The following is a 10,338-nucleotide window of genomic DNA, read 5'->3' on the forward strand; positions in this document are numbered from 1 at the left end:
TCATATACGTTGCACTCCGTATATTGATGTTTTCTGAGATATTACTGAAAAGAAATTTAATTTATTAATGAAATTATGTTAAAGAAAATAAAATCGAACAAACAAACAAACAAACAAAAGCCCTCTTATAAAATTCTTCAGTTTTTTATACATATCTACCAAATGTAAGATATGTGATGCAGTGACGTCACTTAAAAATATATAGAAAGGATACTAATCAAGGAGGTGGATCCCACCTCCCTGCATGGTATAATACTAGTAGATTTTCAAAGAGAATTGTGACTGATATCAACTATTTCAAAATTCAGGGCATACTCAGTTTAGCATGCTGTAACTTTCTTGTTTAATGTTTGATTGATTTTAATGAAACTACTACTTTTCTTATTATTTGCTCTTGTCATTAAAGATCATTTGGGGGTGAGTTTTCGCTTTAAGCTTTTCTTTATACCACAAAGAATAACGAGTACTGTATGTAGATGAGCGATAATTATTGTGATTTGATATGCTTTTAAGCCAGCTGTGTAATCAAGTGCCATATCATGTTTAAAGTGTCAAAGATGATACCACGTCGTTTGCATGCTGATCTATAGCAGGAAAAAAAAAACCAATGGGCCTATACTCGTATTTCAGGATGGATAGCTAGATATAATTACTATACGATTATAACATTGACACTGCAACTGGTCGGATTTTCGACCACGATTTTGCATGTTCTTTTAACGATTCTCCACAAGTAAAATGAATACTCTGTGTATATACATAATGTAAACTAGTTATCTCTGATAGATGCTCGCTGATGTCAAGCCTTCGTTCCTGTGCTCGCATTGCATTCGCAATGCTTATTATAATTATGCTGTAGTGATATTTTTATATGGCAAACATGTTTATGGTCAAAGTTTTTGAAACAACAATAACAACACCAGCAACAAACAAACAAACAAACAAACAAACAAACACATTTATAAAGTGGGATACCTATCTTTATGACGCAATCTGCACGAAAACAATAACGTGTGTTATGGTAGCACCGTTTCATGTAGCTTTTGAGGAAATTTTCGGTTATAAATCATAATATATAAGAATATTAATGTATAAGTATGAGGGATGAGTATAATGATTTTTAACTAAATCAAAATGCGTATGTATGGGGCTTCAACATTACTTTTCTCTCCCACCCACCCTACACTGGAAAAACATCGGTGTTAGATTTAACACCATGGGTGTTATATAAATTCAACACCGATCAAGTGTTGATAGAGGACCACACCAACAGGTGTATAGAAAATGTATTGTGCTGGTGTTGAAAAGTGTTCACCTGGCACTTCGTTGTGTTAATTTGACACTGTATCTGGTGATATTTTTGACACTGTGCTGGTGTTAATGTCAATGGTATAACACCCGTCCAGCTTCAATAGGAAACCACACCAACTGGTGTTACTGTGGTGTAAATGTGTTTACACATTTTTTTTTTCAAAAATCAAGTACTTTTTCGGAAAATTCTTGATCGTCTTTTTGAAGTTCAAAATCAACAAGAAGTGCAGTTACTAAGAAACTCTTCAAAAAACAATTTCATATTTTGAAATGACACCCGGAGGTGTTAATCTAACACCATACAATTAATGAGCACCGAAAATTTACCACCAGCTCGGTGTTTCATAACACCGGACTTTTTGCAGTGTATAGTTTGTCTGTTTGTATGTTTGTCTGTACTATGTCGCTAACTCCTTGTCTCGCTCTAATGATATCCACGCAATGAATGAAGTGAAGAATCGGATAATCTCTGCTTCTGTGAGTATAAGATTTGTGGTTTGAGTGTAAAAAGGATTAATATTCCCCTGTCATTAAGAAGATCTATAACATAAATCTTGCTTTTCTAACATAAAATTATGTTATCAGGATCATTCAGCAACGTCCATAAACTTGATAGAAAAATACTGTCTATCACTCCGATCATATTCCAGGATGGAGCTTCCAGTATGTACATGGCGGAGGATGATACCCTCATTTGTGTTGAGACTGGGGGAGGAAATGTAATTACAGCAGGCTACGTGCGTATGGAATCAAATTTCTGTCCCAAACTGTTAAAAAAAATAACCCAAACGCTCAACCAAACTAAAGTTGAGTGTTTTCATCGTCATAAAGAAAAAAAAAATCCCCCAAATCATCACACCCAGGGTAGCTATATCTCTCGGTATTTATGATTATTATTTTCATCCACTTTTCTTGACTGTTAGCCTTGATTAAAGGTGCTCTTGCTGGTTTTAGGGTCGACACATCCCTCGCGAACGAAGCGAGCCGCACGCAGCCCGCCCAACCAGAGTGTCCCGCTTGGTGGGGCTTACCTCTCGCTGACGCTGCTTCTTCTCTCCTGACAATCCTCCTATCACTGCGCGTGTAACTAGTGCAGCCAGACAGCATTTAACAAAGGCTAAGTGTTAGTGTTTCGATGTGAGAGTTAATATGGGCAGACATCTTCCTTTGACTTTGATAAAGGAGGAAATCCCATCAATTTGATAGCAGCGTTTATTGAAGTTTAAGAAAAAAAGTGCAAGCGACTTTTTCCTTTATTTTTTTTTGTGTATGACACTCATAAAAAAGCACAGGAAAAAGCAAGCGCAGAGGAGAAGAAGAAAATAGAATAACAGACATTAATGCTATTAAGTCAGATACCGCATCAAGAGTTGGATGCAGCTGTGCCTTGCCCTTCCTATTCAAGTCATGTGCCATCATTATGTGTCGCAAAGTTCGATCCCCAAAAGAAAGTATAACATATCAAATCATATTTATGTGTGTGGCTTATTTGTGACTGGTAATGTCCACATTCGGGAGTTACCTCAGAAATATTACAGAAAAAGGATTAATTTTATTTTCTCCAATAACATTTTTGAACTGTGCGAAACTCTTTTTTTTTTTTTTTCATTCACAAACAATCGTTGAAATGTCTGTGCGTTTGTTAGTATATGTTTTCGTGCATTTGCGTGTAATCACTGGGGCTTTGTAATGTTTGTATGTATGGAAGTTTGTATGTGTGAATGTGTGTGTGTGTATTTGTGTGTAATTACCCGGCAGGAAGTCTGTTGATTAGGGCTGAAGTGTGAAGTAGAGATTTCCCAGGTACCAGTAAGCTGACTCAGTAACCGCTAGCCTCTACTCAAGGAAGTCATGTCGTTTCGGTTTGGGGTGAATGCAAGACCTCCACTTATCCCATTAGTAACCGAACTGCCCGAAACCGCCCGTCCGCGTTTTTACAGTTTCATGCTTTATCATTTTTATTGTTTTCATATAGAAAAATATGATTTTACGTAATTTGAAAGAGGTCAAAGGTCGACAAAAGTATGACAGAATTATTTCTGAAGCACAACACAGTCTCTTGGTAAAGACTTGTGAAATACGTGAAATAAATGTAACTTTTTATAGACAAAGATAAACATGCAGTGAGCTATCTTACATGATTTAGAAAGTTGTACAGAAATGATAGTAATATTTCTGTACATTCAAGGGAAGAATAGGCCATTATGTACGGAATCTTCAGTTGCTAAATGGATATAGGTATTAAAGGACAAGTTCACCTTCATAAACATAAGGATTGAGAAAATGCAACAATATTAGTAGAACACATCAGTGAAAGTTTGAGGAAAATTGGACAATCGATGCAAAAGTTATGAATTTTTTTAATTTTTGTGTTGGAACCGCTGGATGAGGAGACTACTACAGCTTGTGAGTCATATGCGTACAACAGTATAAAGAAAATATAAAAGAAAATTCAACATATTTTCACTTTTGTCGCATAATAAAAGAGCAATTGACTTGCCTCTTTCTAAAGGCAGGGGGAATAATATTACCCATAACATTTATCGGTAACGAGTCAGGGGAATGTGTACTTTTTTCAAAAGATGGAATTTTGTGAAATTCTCTTTATATTTTCCTTATATTGTTGTACGCATGTGGCATCTAAGTTATTCATACACTGCAGTAGTCTTCTCATCCAGCGGGTACTGCACAAAAACTTCAAAAATTCATAACTTTTGAACGGATTGTCTGATTTTCCTCAAACTTTCAATGATGTGTTCTACTAATATTGCTACATTCTCTCAATCCTTATGTTTATGAAGGTGAACTTGTCCTTTAAAGGCTGGGGTATATACATGTATACTTTTGTAGCATGATCCTTTGAAGTTGGAAAATAGTACTTACTATTAAGCAATAATGGCTACCCTAAATGAATAAGTATATCATCGCCATCATCGTTGCTATTATCATTATTGTTCTCATCATCAAAATTATGATGACGATAAAAATGGTAAGATTGATGACTGTAATGATATTGATAATGATCATAATAATAATGGTAATAATAGTTATTATTATTATAAATAATAATAATAATAATAATAATAATAATAATAGTGATAATAATAATAATAATAATAATCAAAATAATAAGAAGACTGATGGTAATGCTAATGCTATTATCAATACTAATACTAATACTCGATGTAAACGATACTTACAATCATAATCGACATGTTTGTTATATGGGATAAAAATCAATACGTCATTTATGACAATATTTCCAAGAGGACATTTAGATTCTCTAGTGAAGAACAAGACATGGAACTATGAAAAAAAAAACAACCAGAACAGCCAACAACTAACGACTGTCTTTGTATGGATAAAACTCCGAAACATCCGAGGAGCTTAGATTGGTAAGTCTATTTTTACATTAACCTACCACTTGCGTATTTGTCTGTTTGTTATGAAAATATAGCTTAATTTACTTGCGATAGTGTCGTCGGTGAAAACTCTGTTCTCTAGGGGAACTTATCATTTTACGCCTGCATGCATTATCAGGTACCCATCATTCACTGGTATCAAGAAGGACAATGTAAAAAAAAAAAGTCTTGTCTAATTTAAGGAAGACTACACCGCGCGGGATTTGAACCCGTGACTTTCTTATTACAAATCCTCGGCGCCATCCACTCTACCACGCGGTGCCCCAGGTTTGTATGTTTGTTTTCCAAAGTCGATGATACAATTAAAATCGAGGAAATTAATCCAGACACGTGATCTAAGATCTTTCCTTGAACTGCTTTTCCGAGAGCACCACTGGGTTTTTGAGGTCATCAAAGTAGAATACCCTTTTCCCATGTTTCCTGAAGGTATTTGGCGCTGCTTGGGGGAAATGACTCAAATAGTGAGGTCTTCATAATAGTTAAGGTCGTCAGGTCATCATAATAAGTCACTTGCTGTGTTTGTTTTCTTGGCACGTGACAGTGGCAAGCATCAGAACAGTCAAAGAAATAGCTAATTGGTCCCTCCAAAGTTAACCCTTCGACTACCAAGCACTCAACATGCCCCCTGATATAGTACAGAAAACTGACGTTTGATATAGTGATAGAATTAATGCTAATTGATAAAATAGGAAAATCTTTTGCGAAAGAAACGAGTTAATCTTAGAACTAGTCATGATGGTACTATACTAATTTGTAGTTGTATTTCTGCTCAAATATTTTGATAATGTTAACGTGACTTAACGTAGTATAGGCCTACATATTGCGCATCAGTTTCTCGTAATTTTGTTCAAGTATATTCATTTCCACGTCATGACTGTCGTAGAAAATAAAGCAAATAAAGCCAAACTAAGACTTGAAATTAATGACCGTAATAATGTAAGTTATGAGTTAGATATAATGATAATGGCAATGATATATCATGATACTAATAATAATCGTAATAGAAATTATGACGAAAATACCGTTAATGATAATATGTATGTTATCAAAGTCCTAACATTGTTATCTCAATGAAAATTATATTTACAACTATGATCATATTATCAAGTACCAATAATTAAAATGATAACAATGGAAGAGTTTGTTTGCAAAAACCGATAAGTCCATTTTTGAAGATTTTGAAGTACGGTCTCTGTCGTAAAGTACAAAATAATACCTTTTGAATGATATATTGGTCACTACATATAAAGGTACATTTTTGAAGTTATGGTCAAAAGAAGCAAACATTTTCTTATTATTCTCTTTATTTTTCTTGACCTTTAATCGCAAATATCTCCATTTGATGAATATGGACTTATCGGTTTTTGCAAACAAACTCTTCATTGGTGGAAATAATGACGTGCAAAGGCAAAACACTGACATGCTGACATATTTATGGTTTTAAGAAATGATGCAAACACAAAATGGCGGTTTTGCGTGTGTGTATGTTTCGTATGTTCTTTTATTCTTTGTACGGTGTATATTCATACTGTTGAATTAATTCATTTCAATCAAATTACAATTATTTTCATTTTTCTTCCACAGAACGCAACTTAATATATCTATAGATGATCATGAATATACGTATTGGTTGACTGCAAGATGAAATTAGAGATTGTTAAGAATAACAAAAATAAAGCAAGTAGCCTATAAAAACAGTTTCAATTCAAACGTATTACATCATCTGCACTATACCATTCGGTCCTGCACATTCCGAGATATATGTTCCGAAAACAAACAAACAAACAAACAAACAAACAAACAAACTGAGGGATCCACTAAAAACATGCAGTGCTTGTGTCTTGTGGACAACTCATGCAATTTTAACAAGCGTATCAACAACAGCAGCTAAGTGATACCAACGTCGATTTACTCCATTATCACCTGCAAAAGCGTCTTGATGAAGACTAATGAATTCGAACAGCTGTTGACGAGAGCGCTAGCTTGTTTTCAACGTAGGGCTAATCCAACTTACCACGCAATACTACCCGCATGGATTAGGTAGGCGATGATTTTAGGAACAAAGAATCTATCGAATGTTGTTAAATACAATATTTTGTTAATGATGTCTTTGTTAAACTTATCTCTATATTTGTCGTTGTTGTTTGTTTGGGTTTTTTTTTTTTTTTTTTGGTGGGGGGCTGCGGGGGAGGCAGTGGTGAATTTGGGCCTCTTGTAGATAGATAGATAGATAGATAGATAGATAGATAGATAGATAGAGAGATAGGTAGATAGATAGATAGATAGATAGATAGATAGATAGATATTGGTTTATTTCATCAAAAGAAAGATACATAGAGAGTTGGGAGCACAGAAAAAGGGAGGATTGTTACAAACATAACGGCCTAAACAATAATAAGATTTTTGCTGTTCTCTAGTGAAAACTCATGTAAATAAAACTCGCCAGCACTTATGCACGAGTGAATTCGTCTATTTTGCTATCTTATAGCACCAACTCTATAAGGATGACGTTAACGACAGAGATAGAGGAGTGGCACATAAAAGTATATTCTCTGTAATTCCCAAGAATCAGTACAGGACATATCGTATATAGTCAGTAGGTTAAGTGGAAAAGCATATAGGCTTAATACTGGAATACTGTCTATAGTATTATCCACATATATATATATATATATATATATATACATATGACATAATTATGTGATATATATTTCATATATTTATACATATATACCTGTGTTTATGTGTGCGTGTAGCCCTATAGAGTAATCTTCCTTTCAGAAAGATAAAGGGACATACTATGTTTATATATCATCTCTTCTTATATCTACCTCACTGTCTTGACAGTAATAATCGGTTTGACACTATTTTCTCCACTCCCTGCCATCTCTTTCCCTCTCTTATAGCTCTCATTTTGCTCCATGTGTTTTATTATCCATACATCCTGTTTTGCACCCTCATTATGTAACTGTACAACACGATCTCAAGGTGCTCCGTGCTTTTATACGGGGACATGTTGAGACATGCTCCCAAAGTTCGCCCAACATTTAATCCTGATTAACCGTAATGTCTTTACATGGGTGTTATAAAATCATGTAAGTTTCAGTATGATCCGTGATCATCCCTTTATCTTTTTTCTTTTCATCTGAAAGGCAGTGTTCAGTATTGTGCTGGCCTCAATGTTAGACAATGTCAAAACTTTGCTGACTTATCTGTAGGAAGGTGTTGACAGCATGTACAGAAAACAAAAAAACTTCAGCCAAACAGCGTACAGACGTTTTGTGAATTGTGCTCTCACTAATTTTAATGTCACTTGCACGCTAATAAAATCGTTTACAAATGTTTCATTCCTAACACGACCGTCAACGGAATATATTAGATAAATCCGTATCACAGATTTTGATTTTAGATATGATAGATTTTCAGTTCATTTATTTAAATCAAATTTTACAAAGTTTGCACGAAAAAAAAAGATACGTGATAAAGCCCATGCTGGCGGAATCATGAGAAGCATATAAATTAATATGCTTATTGAAATTCATGCTTTAGACAACAAGGGCATTGTGTATTGACTGTAGAAACACAACCCTTGCCGGCTAATTTAAGCATCATAATTAAACCCACTACTTTATGCATCATAATTATACCCACTTCAATATATTTATGTTAATATATTTTTATCTCCGAACTACAACTTTGTATACAATAGTGTATATATAGTCTTCATGGGAACTAGAACCAAACTCATGGTTTTCTTTTCGTAACTGAGTATTGCTCCCTCAAACTTGGGGAAAATTTTATGGATTATTTTTAGCGTGTAACGCCCTGAAGGATTCAAGAGTGTGTGTTAGTGGTAGTGTGTGTGCGTGTGTGTGTGTGTGTGTGTGTGTGTGTGTGTGTGTGTGTGTGTTTATTTCATATCGTTTTGTCAACAAACTCCAAAATGATAAATGTCGCTGGAACTCGTGGGAATGAAAGTAATTGGTCTCACTATAATAGAGTAGAATATCCTCTTCAGTTTATTACATCAACACGAGCTATATGATTCTAAAATTATCTGGCGGTTGTCTTTTTTCCCGAAGTTGTTTCTTCGAGTTCTATTTTCCTCGTTTCATCTTTATACTTTCGATAAGGATGAATGGCAGAACCATTGTTAACCCTCTTACACAAAAATACCATCGAAACTGTTGCTGGTAGTAACGATAAACTTAAGCAAACTCTTTTCATACACCATTTTTCGTGTAATGAGATTAATCATGTGGTCAATGATGTTCTTAACTCTCGCAAGTTAATATTTGATTTGACGTTCTCACAGTGTTTTGGTTTTGTTCGTGAGTTTTCTGACAAGGGAGAAACAGTAATGTATCCTTGTTAAGTATGCCGTCAAAATATCTCTGGAAATTTCGAGGATGAGTCATATATTGTGATAGGCATTTATACTTTCACCACTTGCACATTTAGACAGTTACAAGCAAAATCACTGACGAAGAATTCCAAGCAAGCGATATCCGGGTTGGCAGTTATGAAATATACCAGCCTCCTTGATACTTGGAACTTCATTCATAACTTTATCCTCTGTACATTTATTTGGTATGCATATTTAGTTCTTTCTTTTTCTCTCTAAGATGTACGCCTATAACTGTAAAGGGCAAGCACCCTCTATGTTCAATATCAGAGGTAAATACATAGAAAAAATCATACAAGGAAAATGGTACAAGTTTCCAGAAATGACATTTCATAATTTATATATATATATATATATATATATATATATATATATATATATATCATGAAGAGTTTGTTCGCAAACACCGATAAGTCCATATTTGCCAAATGGAGATATTTGCGATTAAAGGTCAAGAAAAATAAAGAGAATAATACGAAAATTTTTGCTTCTTTTGACCATAACTTCAAAAATGGACTTATCGGTATTTGCGAACAAACTCTTCATATATATATAGGTAACATTAAAGCGCACTCCATTCCAAGTTAAAAGTGACTAAAATATACGGAGGAATATCACACAATCAGAATGGTTGTATAGGCCCACAGAAATGTGATTCGCTGAAAACAAGTCAAAATTAAGAATTATGGAATATCCAAGATTCACATATCGACACCTAACAGTAATGAATGTTGGTTGCATACATATTTTTGATACATATATTTTCATCAAGAAGTCATGCGCTTAGACCTAACAATCTCCAACTAGTTTAATACAAAAAAAAAAAATGTTGACAGATTCATGTTCTTGGTTGATAGTAGTGAGTAAACTGCTGTCAGTATTCGTCCCTGGAAGTTGTGACCGTTATAGGTTGGTATAACACACAAAAAATACAATTATTATTTTGATACCAAGGAATGATGGAGGCTTTATTTTTCGTTTATTGGTTTATGTTCATTTACAAAAGAAGTATATAAAAATTAAGAAAGAAACTTGTCGAGGAGAGAGAATTAACGTTATGCTTAATGTTACGTCATCTTCATTAGAATATTGATTGTGATTGTTATTACTGTGGTGTCAAAACCTGTCAAACTGGAAAGTTCCTTATTATCTTTTGCAAAGCAAACTTTGACGATCCCTCTTAACTGTTTGTTTAACTCC

This window comes from Diadema antillarum, unplaced genomic scaffold, assembly GCF_040938485.1.
Source record: "Diadema antillarum isolate AM-2024a unplaced genomic scaffold, OU_Dant_1.0 scf00000135, whole genome shotgun sequence".
NCBI classification, from domain to species: Eukaryota; Metazoa; Echinodermata; class Echinoidea; order Diadematoida; family Diadematidae; genus Diadema; species Diadema antillarum.